Source organism: Papio anubis, chromosome 8 (genome assembly GCF_008728515.1).
Source record: "Papio anubis isolate 15944 chromosome 8, Panubis1.0, whole genome shotgun sequence".
NCBI lineage: Eukaryota > Metazoa > Chordata > Mammalia > Primates > Cercopithecidae > Papio > Papio anubis.
This window is the reverse complement of record NC_044983.1, coordinates 56137954-56150908: the sequence shown is the minus strand read 5'-3', so window position 1 is coordinate 56150908 and position 12955 is coordinate 56137954. Positions and strand designations below refer to the sequence as shown.

The 12955-nt window shown below is 40.3% G+C and overlaps 1 pseudogene; it reads right to left on the bottom strand.

Moving 5' to 3' along the window:
• Positions 1–3754: 3754 nt before the first annotated feature.
• On the bottom strand, positions 3755–4495 carry LOC101011557 (annotated as a pseudogene).
• Positions 4496–12955: the final 8460 nt, after the last annotated feature.

Below are 12955 nucleotides of genomic sequence, written 5' to 3'. Positions count from 1 at the left end.
GGCCTGGCTACTCTGAAGGCTGAGTTGGGAGGATCGCTTGAGCCCAGGAGTTTGAGGCTGTAGTGTCACTGCACACCACCTTTGGCAACAGAGCTAGACCCCTAAAAGAATCTCCCAAAACAATTTTAAAGTGACTTCCAAAATGCTTCTCCTAAAATATGAAATCTATTCCATAGATTCCTATCAGATGATACACATCACCCCCGCCCTGCTTCCTCTTGACAACTCCATGATTTCTTTTTCTTTCTTTCTTTCTTTCTTTCTTTCTTTTTTTTTTTTTGAGATGGAGTTTCACTCTTGTTGCTCAGACTGGAGCGCAGTGGCATGATCTCAGCTCAATGCAACCTCCGCCTCCTGGGTTCAAGTGATTCTCCTGCCTCAGCCTCCTGAATAGCTGGGATTACAGGCATGCACCACCACACCTTGCTAATTTTGTATTTTTAGTAGAGACAGGGTTCCACCACATTGGTCAGGCTGGTCTCGAACTCCCGACCTCAGGTGATCCGCCTGCCTTGGCCTCCCAAAGTGCTGGGATTACAGGTGTGAGCCACTGCAACCAGCCAACCCCGTGATGTTTTACAGCAGCTGACTTTTCCTGTACTGGCCCACAAAGCCGTTCCCTCCCTGCCCAGAACTGCCTTCCCAGTCTGCTTGCCACTGCTCTTGACCTCAGATTCCATATCTCATCCTCACTGGACTGGTGCTTTTCAGGTCTTTCCTCCAGTCCCCACTTCTCTATACCCAGAAGAAGACTGTGATGGGGAACAGTAATCATGGTTTAATATCCTGCTTTTTTACTGATGTTGTTCATCTTTGTGGAACAGTGGAAAGAGCATAGATGTCTGGGGCAGGTGCGGTGGCTCACGCCTGTAATCCCAGCACCTTGGGAGGTTGAGGTGGGTGCATCACGAGGTCGGGAGTTCGAGACCAGCCTGGCCAACATAGTGAAGCCCCATGTCTACTAAAAATACAAAGGTTAACTGGGTGTGGTGCTTGTAGTCCCAGGTACTTGGGAGGCTGAGGCAGGAGAATCACTTGAATCCAGGAGGTGGCGGTTGCAGTGAGCCAAGACCATGTTGTTGTACTCCAGCGCAGGTGACAGTGAGACTCCATCTAAAAAAAAAAAAAAAAAAAAAAGCATGGATGTCTGAGCCAGGAATACTTGCATTACAATCAGGGCTTTGACAAGTGACAAGTGATCGAAGTGTGTCTTGATCACTCTCTGATCTCCATCTCGATGATGGACATAGCAATGTTTACTTAGTGGGAGTATTATAAAGGTAGAGGCAACGTGGTTAGAGTCATACTCAGTACCAGACTTGTAAGAGGCACTCAAGGAGTGGAAACTATTAGTATTAAATATTAGTTTGGACCTCAGGGGAGAAATTGTCTGGAATGAGACTCTCAGGAGTTGTGAATATCTGTGGAAACTTGGGCAATTTACAATTTCCCAGGCAGATGGTGTAGAGAAAGAGACAAGGACCCAAGACAGATCATGCACAATTAATTTAAATTTTAAATGACACTTAAAATTTCACCACATTTCACCGGTTTAAATTCAACTAATTTAGATTTTATGATATTGCAGGCAAAACTGGGTTGCAACTTACTTTTGTGCTATTTATGAGAAAATTAATAGGGGGAATGTGATTCAGAGCTCCTAATGTGGGGATGTTTAACCTACTTAAACAAGTAAACTTTTTAACGTTTTGTGAGAATCAGTTTAGTAGGATCCATTTATGTAGAGACCATGTGCTACTTGAAATGATGTAGAGATGTGAAATTAGAATTTTGAAGTCAGAAAGAATATAGATGATTAACATAGCCCCCTCATTTTAAAGATGAGAAAATAGAGGAACAAAAAGGTCAACTGATTTATGCAAGCCCACACAGAATAAGCCACAAAACTGAGTTGAGAAGCCAGGCCACATGACTCCTGTAAAGGTTCCTTTGGATAGGCTGGACATGAATTTCTGCATTAAAAGTCATCAACTTTTTTTTCTAGGCCACACCTGGTTAGCCATTAGTGTTTTTGCAAATTCTTGTTGGCAGTTAAGTGGGTGCTATTCACAAATTATTGTGTAACTCAGACTTACTATTAATTCATGCTAGTGTTCCCAGTGTGATTCTGGAATGGACTACAGGGATTTGGCTGGTTTACTTGGGCAGAGTTATAAAGAGAGACCAGTACAATGAATAAAATCCTGTTGGCAGTATCACACCGAACAAATGTTCTTTATTCAAAAAAAAAAAAAAAAATTGGCTTCTAAACACTCAATTTAACTCACTGGTCCTTAATTAGGACCATTGTAAGTTTAAGATTTGCTGTCCGGAGTAAATTTTCTGAATCTTAAAGTCTGGCTTGCTAAGCAACTTAGTCTCAGTTAAGATACAGAGCATTTTATCCACAATACAACACCCTCCCCTTATGATCTCACAACAAGGAACTACGGGAAATGCACTTTCAGCACCATGGCTTTTCAGGCTTCCTCATTGGCTGAAATGTGAACATGCACACATTTATCACACTGGTTGTGTTCTGAGAAAAATCAGCTGACTAAGACGAATGGTCTTAAAGAGTGAAGAGTTTATGCAGATTATTGTTGTTTGTAAGACCTTTTTGGCCAAGAGTGTATGAATTCTCCAGAATTCTTACTACTTGACTTCAAGAGAATCTGGAAAGAAGGAATCCAGTGTGATTCATTTTCAAAAGGTCTGTGTGTTTGTTTGACATAAAAATGTGTACTCTTAGTATTGTTGCTCCAGGCTGCCAAGACAAAATAAATCAATGTGTTAATTACTTGAATAAAATAACAGTAGAAAAACAGCTGCAACTAATGGAAAGAAAACAAATAGAAGTCTTAAGTGTTATTCCACTGTGGAAGATTACAGACTACGCTGGAATTATACACATTAAGAAATCAATGAGAATGGACGCTTCGGACCTCTCTAAATCACATGACCACAATTAACTGTATGGACTTCTTTCTACCTGGGGAGGAAGCAGACAAATTATGACTCACCCTTTAACATCCCATCATAATTATAAATTCAAGGACAAGGCAAGGGAGAAAAAAAGAAGAAAAGACAAAGTCTTGGATGTTAAAGCGTGAGTCATTAATTATGATGGGAAGAAAAATGTAGATAACACTTAAACATATATTTTTGGTCAGAAGAACAAAGAATCTATAAAAGATGTTGGCATGAACCCTACTGCATTTATCATTTTTCCAAACCGATTCAAACTTCAGCTTGTGGCTGGGATGTTCCAGATGCCCTAGGGCCAATCTTTCGTGCTGCAGGGTACTGGAACTTGCTGCTCCCTCTGCCTGGAACCTGCCCTTTCCTTGTCTAGTGAACTCTGACTCATGATGCAAAATTCAGTTCAAATACTTCCTAGTGACCCTCCCTGTAGACAAGGACCCCAATGTGTGCTGTCATTTCCTCCCGTACTTTTCCTTCATAGCTCTTCTCAGACATCGTAATTAAGGATTTACTTGATACTTTGGTCAATGTCTGCCTCTCCCTCTCAATGGTAAGATCCGTAGGGCAGGGTCCTAGGTTGGTTTTCTCATCACTGTATGCCCAGGGCCTGGAATAGTGTTGGATTATTATTTTTTTAAATACCAATAGCTGGTTTTAATTTTTTTTAAGGAAATACTACAATTTAAAAAAAGAGTTCCAAAAAATTAACAAAATTTCCAGCAATGATTACTTTTGACATGTAAAGATTTGAAACATAATTTATACAAAACTAAAACCCGAAAGGATTTATTCCTACTTTTTCCTTTTTAAAAAAATCCAGACAATTTGTCACAAGAAAGTTCAGCAAGTTACAGCAGCTGCAGCCTCCATCACCCTTGGAATCACTGTCCCTCTTCATGAGGACAGAGTGCCACACTGAGGACAGCAACACGTCTTCAGTTGGTTTCTTAGGGTTTTCCTCCAAGTCTGTGTTACTTGCTCCAGATTCAGACAGTTTCCACTCCAACTTATCTCTTGTCAAGTTCATGCTGCCAAACACCAGAGGACGGATAAACTGAGGCTTGATATCTCCTTCCAGGTAAACAAATATTGTGGGCAGATTCCTATAAGGATAATTGGGTGTGCAGGTTGTTGTTGAAATGGCTTTGATAAATTTGACATCAGGAAACTTCCTGGCAAGTCCACTGAGGTGCTGATTTATCAGGGCACAGAGGGGAAGTCCTTGTTTGTAAAGGTGCAAGATGACCCACAAACCCTCACCAGGTAACTTCTTGAACATAATCCTTTCCTGAGACCTCCAAGACTTCTCCACATTTATTCTTCAATTTGGTTACTTTCCACTCACCCAGTCTCTGCTGCCTGTATATTTCAACAGCATGTTCATCCTCCTCATTACATTCGTCTTCATGACCCTCCAACTCTTCAAAGTCAAATCTTCATATGTTTTCACCACAGACTGCTGGAGGACACATTGCTACTCTTCCTCCTTTTTCTCCAATTCTTTCAGACTTTCCTTGGCAGCAAATTACATCTTACACAACAAGGGCATCTTGAAAGAACTGTGTCTGCATTGGGGTCCTGCATCTTGTTTGCAATTGCTCAAGCCAGTTGTGCTGCGGTGCCCCCGCCCCTCAGCTCCCTTTTGCCCAGAGTTGGATTCTTAATCAGTATTTGTTCAGTAAAATAACAAACCTCTGCCTGCTCATGCCTGTAATTCCAGCACTTTGGGAGGAGGCCGAGGCAGGAGGATTGCTTGAGGCCAGGAGTTCAAGACTGGCCTGGGCAACATAGTGAGACCTTGTCTCTACAAAAAGTACAAAAATTTAGTCAGTGTGGTGGCACTAGCCTGTGGTTCCAGCTACTTGGGAGGCTGAGGTACAGGATTCCTTGAGCCCAGAAGGTTGAGCTAAAGTGACCGGTGATCATGCCACTGCACTCCAGCTGGGTGACAGAGCAAGACTTTCTGAAAAAACCAAACAAAACACTTTAACTAACAATAATACCCACTGTTTATGTAATGTTGTTATGTCAGGTACTGTAATAAATGCTTGCCGTATTTTAATTAAATATCACTTCACAAAGTTTTACTTTATTCCCAATGTATATAACACTATCTTCATTAGTCAGTCATTTGATATAAGTCCAGACCTTTTCTTTGATTATGAGTTCACTGATTGGAAGTTCCATAGTTTTTGTTGGATAAAATACATCTATAATGCTTCATTTATAATTTCTAAAACGTCTAGGATATAAGAACACCTACAATGGAATTTGAGTGCAGAATCTTTTCAGATCTTTAAAACTTCTCCCAAACCAATTTTTCTAGCTAATCACCAACAACTAATTTGACAGTATTTTAAAATGACTTGTCTTTTATTTTTTTGCCTTTGTACTTTACGGGTATATAAAATGTTTGTTCTGTAATTAAAATAGCAACTAAAATTGGCACATTTAAAAACAAACGCAATTGTATTTTGGTGGTGAACCACTGGTAGGCGGGGCTTTATCTTCTTGTAGGCCTGCTTGCATGGGGGATTCTGGGAGTGTGCGGAAAAGATATTGATGCTAAAGGGAGCTGGGAAGATCTTTTTTCCTCTGGAAATGCTGAATAAGCTTTGTATTATGGGCCTGTGTTTCTACTGTGACTCATCACATGAGGTCAGGTGTGAAACTTTCAACTTTCCACTGATGGCATCATGTTGGCATTCAAAAAGTTTCAGATTTTAGAGCATTTTGGATTTCAGATTTTCAGGATTTTAGGAATGCTTAACCTATAATAGGAATCTCAGAAGACCGTACAGAAAAAATGGGTGGGAGGAAATATTTCAAGAAATAACAAAAGAGGTTTTCCCACAGCTGAATGATGCTAGTTTCCCAGAACAATGACTAGGTAATAGACTCATTTCAACTTACCACTGTAAAGTTTCCAGAAAAATATTAAAAGAGAACAATAAATTTCCAGAGATAAAGAAAACAAATAAGCAAAAAAACAAGGTCACTCATAAAAGAACAAAAATCAGACTATCTTTTGAACTTCCCCTCAGCAATTCGGGATTACTAATACTGGGATGTACTTTCTTTTCTTTTCTTTTTTAAGAGAAGAGTCGCCCCCTGTTGCCCAGGCTGGAGCATAGCGATGCGATCTTAGCTCACTGCAGCCTTAAATTCCTGGGTGTGGCACAGGCAGGTCTTGAACTCCTGGCCTCAATCGATCCTCCTGCCTTGGCCTCCCAAGGTGCTGGGATTACAGGCGTGAGCCACTGCACCCAGCTGGAATGCATGTTCTAAGTTACAAGGCAACACTATTTTCAATCTCACATTTTATACTCAGCAAAGCTCTCAATCAAGAATGAAGGTAGAATGAATAGCTCTTCAGGTATGTAGGATTTAGGTTTACTTGTTCCATATAGTTTCTTAGGGAGTTACTTGGAGGACATGATCCAGCTCAAGAAGGGAGTAAATCAAGAAAGAAGGCATGGGGTCCATCTCAGAGGAATAACAAAGTGAAGTTGCCGCATCATAGCTAAGGAGCACATCTGCAGACACTCTCAGTCTAGATGGAGGCACAAAGAGGGAAAGATCTGGAAAAATGGGAGGCTGACGATTTGTGGGATCTTTGAGAAATTGGAAAAGTAAAGACTTGATACAGGCAAGCAATGCAAAGAAGCAACTGAAGCAGAAGAAAGGAGAAACAGGAAAAGGGAGAGGAGGAGGAGGAGGAGGAGGAGAAACTCTTAAAGAACACAAAAATTTGGAATGTAATAATAATACTTGGCAGAACAGTCAATAATATTACATAGTCATAATAACAGAAATACTGTTTGCTGATTTTCAACTTTTCAGATCAATCAAATAACAAGGGAAAGAAGTCTTGATTATGTATACACACAAAAAAAGAGTTATCAAAACTGACAAGAAAAAGTAAGTCAAGGTACTTAAAGTAGTGCTGAAAGTTATAAGATAAGGTGGAGAGAAAAGAAGAAAGAAAAAGACCACTAATAATCCCTTTTTACCACATAAGAGCTCAAGAGATATCTGCATATTTATATGCAATATTTAAGTTAATAGATAATCAACAGGCCGGGCACAGTGGCTCACGCCTGTAATCCCAGCACTTTGGGAGGCCGAGGTGAGTGAATCACGAGGTCAGGAGATCGAGAGCATCCTGGCCAACGGTGAAACCCGATTTCTACTAAAAATACAAAAAAGTAGCCGGGTGCTCTGGCGGGTGCCTGCAGTCCCAGGCACGGGGAGGCTGAGGCAGGAGAATGGCGGGAACCTGGAAGGCGGAGCTTGCAGTGAGCTGAGCTTGCACTCCAGCCTGGGAGACAGAGTGAGCCTCCATCTCAAAAAAAAGAAAAAAGAAAAAAAAAAAGAAATCAACAGAGGAACGAACAATTCTTACTTTCAGTGGCAGGAGGGGAGGAGAGAGGAAGGCTGTCATGCCTTAGAAAGTCCATAGGTGTGGATACTTAATGTATCAACCCATAGTGATTTAAGCTTGTTATTTAGAGAGCAGGCAACTACCAGAAAAACTAAAAATGAAAAAATTATCATAGTTAATATAGTGCCTCCGATACACAGAATTGAGATTGTGGAGGCCTGGGAAACAGAATTGTTGCTTTTCATTTTAAACTCTTCTATTTTATTAAATTCAAGCACTCATTAGCTTCATCCAAATTTAAAATATATCCATTTAAAAATAATGCTAGTGGGCGAGTGCAGTGGCTCACGCCTGTAATCCCAGCACTTTGGGAGGCCGAGGTGGCTGGATCACAAGGTCAGGAGTTCAAGACCAGTCTGACTAACATGGTGAAACCCCGTCTCTGCTAAAAATATGGTAATTAGCCAGGTGTGGTGGTATGCACCTGTAATCCCAGCTACTCAGGAGGCTGAGGCTGGAGAATCGCTTGAACCTGGGAAGCAGAGGTTACAGTGAGCTGAGATTGCACCACTGCACTCCAGCCTGGACGACAGAGAAAGACTCGATCTCAAAATAATAATAATAATAATAATAATAATGCTAGTGAACATATCACATTAAACTTTGGTTATTGCTTGGTTATTTCTTCTATGTTTTAGGAAAAAATTTGACTGGCTAAATTATAACAATTATTACTATTTCTAATACTGAGAAAAGTATTTCAACATAGGCATGTGTCTAGGACAGGGGACTCCAAAAGCTCTAGTCAGTCTTTTGCTTTTAGTAAATCTAGGAAAATGTTTTAATGTTCAGCCACAAGGCAGTCTTTTCAAGGGTGAGATGTTTTTGTAGCTGCCTCTGTTATTTTCTCCAGAGGACTGCAGAGTGTGAAGACTATAGACAATTGCTGAGATGCTTCTCGGGGTGTTTCCAACCAGTGTCAAGGAGATGGCCACCTTTGTGCCTCTCTGGATGGGAGCTGGGGTGCATGAAGGCTTGGTATTTGTCCCTGTACTCAAAGGTGTTAGATGGGGCATCCTGTGCTTTTGCTCAAGTGCCAACTTTCCAGAAAGGCTATCCTGGGCCCTGCTTTCTGAAGCAGTGTTCCCTGACCTCACTCTTTTCTATTCCTTTACTCACTTTGTATTTTCTAAACTTCTCCTCACCTAGCATTATGCTATACAGGTTTTGGCTTTTGTTTTTAGATTTGAGGTCTCACTGTTTTGCCCAGGCTGATCTCAAACTCCTGGCCTCAAGCAATCCTCCCACCTTGGCCTCACAGTGCTGGGATTACAGGCACGAGCCACTGTGCCTGGCTGGTTTTTGTTTATTCTCCATCTATTCCACACCAAAAGGTATGATGTACCTTTTGGGGGAAAAATGTTATTTTGCTCACTTCTCTATCTGTTGTTCTTTCTATTATATTTCTGGTTTTTTTCTTTCATATTAAGTCTTTGAAATCTGGTGTATATTTTACATTTAAGTTATATCTTTATATTACTCAATAGCCACATTTTAAGTGCACATTGGACACAAGGTATGCTCGGGACAATTCCTGAGTGTCTTCTGGAACATACTCTCTCACTTACTTAGGTCAGTCTTCTGGAGCATTTGGGGGCTTCCTTTCTGGGGAAGCAGATAGGAAGAAGCAATTAGCTACCTGAAAAAGTTGCAGTTTCTAAGAAGCTGTGAAAGTCCAGAGCAACAGCCCTCCTTGGTGTTTATTGGATTTTAAATGGGTTTAACCTTAAGTTTGCTTAGTGACTGTCATACCTTTACCAACATGTCTCTCGGTGATTTTTCTGGAGGTCAGTAACACCTAACTCCTCTCGCCTTTGTTATTGGCTGGGCAAAAGGCTTCTGAAGTTCCTTGCCTCCTACCTCTTAAGGTGTTCTTTCATATCTCAACCGCTGGGTCTTGGGTGACATTAGCTGGTAATGGGGTTATGCAAAGGGCTGAACCACAGTTTTAGATCTTTCTAGAAAACTCCAGATTAAGCACTTTGCTCTCAATGTCCTGTTTTATTTACGGAAATCATGCTAAGTCTATTTCTGTATGTCATTTCTAGGACATCCCTATTTAACCGCGTTTGCTCTCTTCCTTTGTTCATAAGAGATAGGATTGTGTTGATTACAAGAAGGAAGCAACACTGTCTTGTCATTGCCACTGAATATGATTAGTGTCTGTCTGCAAAGCACCTCCTAAGGCATTGAGGGAAGGGGCTCATTGTCAGACCAGGGCCCAATGTATAGCCATGCAGCAAGGTTTGTTGGGTGCTAAATAAATATTTCCATAACACACTCTAACAACTACTTCTTTCTTTTGGCTAATTACTTGGGAACAATATTAATTATGAGCGACTGTGGCAAGTTTCACTTGTAAAATGATTTATGCAACTCTGACAAGGGTATTGAGACCCGATAGGAACGTAAGAGCAGTCTGAGTATATGTGAACTTGCTGTTCTTCTTTAGTTACCCAGTACTGAAAAATGGAAAGTTTTTGAACATTCTTGAAACATTTTAAAAACTAAGACCTAAAGGCCCGTTAACAGAAATACGATTTAGTTTAGAAAATGATTCATAAAGCTCACGTTATCCCACGTTTTTTTTTACCTCATGTTATCCCAGTGTGAAAACTGTCTTTTGCACAATCTCTAAGACTAAGGTCTTCATCGGAACACTGGATTTCAGCTGTCAGAACTTTGCCTGCTCTAGGTATTTTTTGTTGAATACAGTATTCCCGTTTAACAAGTGTGATGGCTCAGGTAGAGATATGCTGCTGATAGGAAGAAAGGATTTCCTAATAGTGAGTTTTTACTCTGCTTATGGCTGCTTACATACCTGCTGGAAGTCAGTTTAATCTTGCAGACTTCTATCTGGCATTTCAGCCACGTTCCCTATACTTTCCCAAATGTCAGTTATTCTCTCTGTAAAACTTGCAATGGAATTTTTACTGGCACACAAGTGTAGATTCAACCTTTTTGCTTTTTTCTTCGATCTCTATCAGCAAAATGAGGTTTGGGATTTGATGGGGTCATGTCAGAATCAAATTCCCTTAATTCTCATTCTAACACAGTGTTCTATTTAGTTGAAAGGTCTTCTGCTCTCCTGACATTTATTTTTTTTACAAGTGTTGTATCTGAGGAGGGAGTATGAGAGTCTTGGGTTTTACATATCAATTGGAACTGCAGCACGGATGGCTGATGTTAGTCCTGTCATGGATTTTTAACTACAGTGTATGAGTTGGAAGTTATAATTATTGAAGGCCTTCATCTAAAATGACTTTACAAAATATTGTGTTCATTACATTTCCAGATTTTTTCCGTATTTTCAGTCAAGACTCTTGTTTCATCTTGTAATACACATTTTAGAGTAGCAACATTAAACTATTCATTTGATGTTTACAGCTTGATGTTTCATTTTCTAAGGAACAATATTGTTTTCTATTTTGTCATTGTGTCTCCAGGGTTTTTTGAACCCATTTTGGTGGCTTTATTCTGGATTGTTTGAAAATGTTTTCCTTCTCTGGGGGGTCTGGAGAAAGAGCCTGAATTTTTCACTGTTCAGTTTCTTTACTGGCAAGAATAAAATTATACCTGTAGTGCTTAGACTAAATTATGTGATTTCCTCCTCCTAAGCCACAAACCATAAATGATGTTGGAATCATCTGTTATGGAAACAAAGTTTCATAATCTGAAATATCTGGCTTTAATAGTCATATAATAAATGGTTGGGTGTGGAAGCTCACTCCTATAATCCTAGCACTTTGGGAGGCCGAGGCGGGTGGATTGCTTGAGGCCAGGAGTTCGAGACGAGCCTGGCCAATGTGACAAAACCCCCTTTCTACTAAAATACAAAAATTAGCCAGCACAGTGGCACACACCTGTGGTCCCAGCTACTCTTGGAGGTTGAGGTGGGAGGATTGCCTGAGCCTGGAGGTGGAGGCTGCAGTAAGCCAAGATAGCACCACTGGGAAACAGAGGGAGACCCTGTCTCAAAAAAAAAAAAAAAAAAGTTTTGTAATAGATGATACTGAGATAATGGTAGAGATGTCTGGGATGAATAGAAATTTGGCTCCAGAACTGAGGCCAGAATGAAAGAGTCTGCAGATGGAGGCACAAATAGAGGGCCAATTTCCATCTTTCTGTTTTACATTTTCCCAGGGCATCGTATTTAAGATACATTGGCTTCTTCTGTTTTGCATTGTAAAGATGGACAGATGGTGAAATGGGATCAAATAACAGAAAGCTGACATACCCTGTTCCCAAGCAGTTTAGCAGGTTCATAGATTAAAGGGTAAGCCCTTTCCCCACCAAGAGGGCCTTATCAAGTCTCTGACTTTGGGTCACGAATTTGATGAAATTAGGGAGGAGTGGTCTAACTGCAGATTGACATGGCTCTGAGCTTGTCACCAAAGAAACATTCCCGTCTGCCAAAATAGTTAACAATAAAATACATACACAGCCCTTCTTTCCCCTGGAACTAGTTTATTCTTTTATTTTCTTAAGCTCTAAGTCAAACCACAATATCTTATCAGTACCTTTTGATGGGGTTTATTATTGCTTTTCTTTTAACACGGAATTTTTACATTTGAATTGTTAATATGCTTTAAAATAAAAGTACTGACTTTTTGTTGGGCTTGCAAGGGTTCTACATTTTTTGGAAAGTTTAGATAGAAACAAAATGTTTACTTTTCAGCTGAATATATCTAAATTGAAAAGGATAAAATTCACACCCTTTGTCCCTGAAAATAAGTCTAAGCATTTTATTATATGCAGATCATGTGGTTTAATTTTATGAACAATGAATGACCTTCCTTAGTTGACAACTGGCTTCCCTTTGAAAGTATTTCTAGAAAGAGGGTCTTCAGAAACAAACAAAAAAAATCTCTTAATTTTTAATAGACCCCTCCAACCTACAACTGGCTTATAGTTAACAACCCTACAAAACAGGTAAATCCAGTTAATTACATTGAGGTCAATTCAGCCAACTATCTTAGGGGTTTGATAGATACTTAACACTACTTAAAGTTGGGTGCTCAACTGGTGTTTTAATGAGGTGGTTTTGTGTTTTTTTTTTGTTTTGTTTTGCTGAGATATTGGTAAATAATTTTCCCTGCAAAGATTATTGTTTCTATATTCTAAATAACAGAGTTTGAGACCCAGCTACTTCTTTTTCTGTGTATTAGAGTAGAAAACCTTGTCTGTGTCCCCCTGTACTCTCTGCCCTCCTCTGTGTAGGCACTGAGGCTTTCCATTCTGTGTGTGACCTTTTTAGGTGCCTCTTTTTATTTTTTTGAGACAGAGTCTCACTCTGTCACTCAGGCTGGAGTACAGCGGCGCGATCTCAGCTTACTGCAATCTCCACCTCCTATGTTCAAGTGATTCTCCTGCCTTAGACTCCTGAGTAGCTGGGATTACTGGCACGCATCACCACGCCTGGCTAATTTTTGTATTTTTAGTAGAGACCGGGTCTTGCCATGTTGGCCAGGCTGGTTTTGAACTCCTAACCTCAGGTGATCTGTCCACCTTGGCCTCTCAAAATGC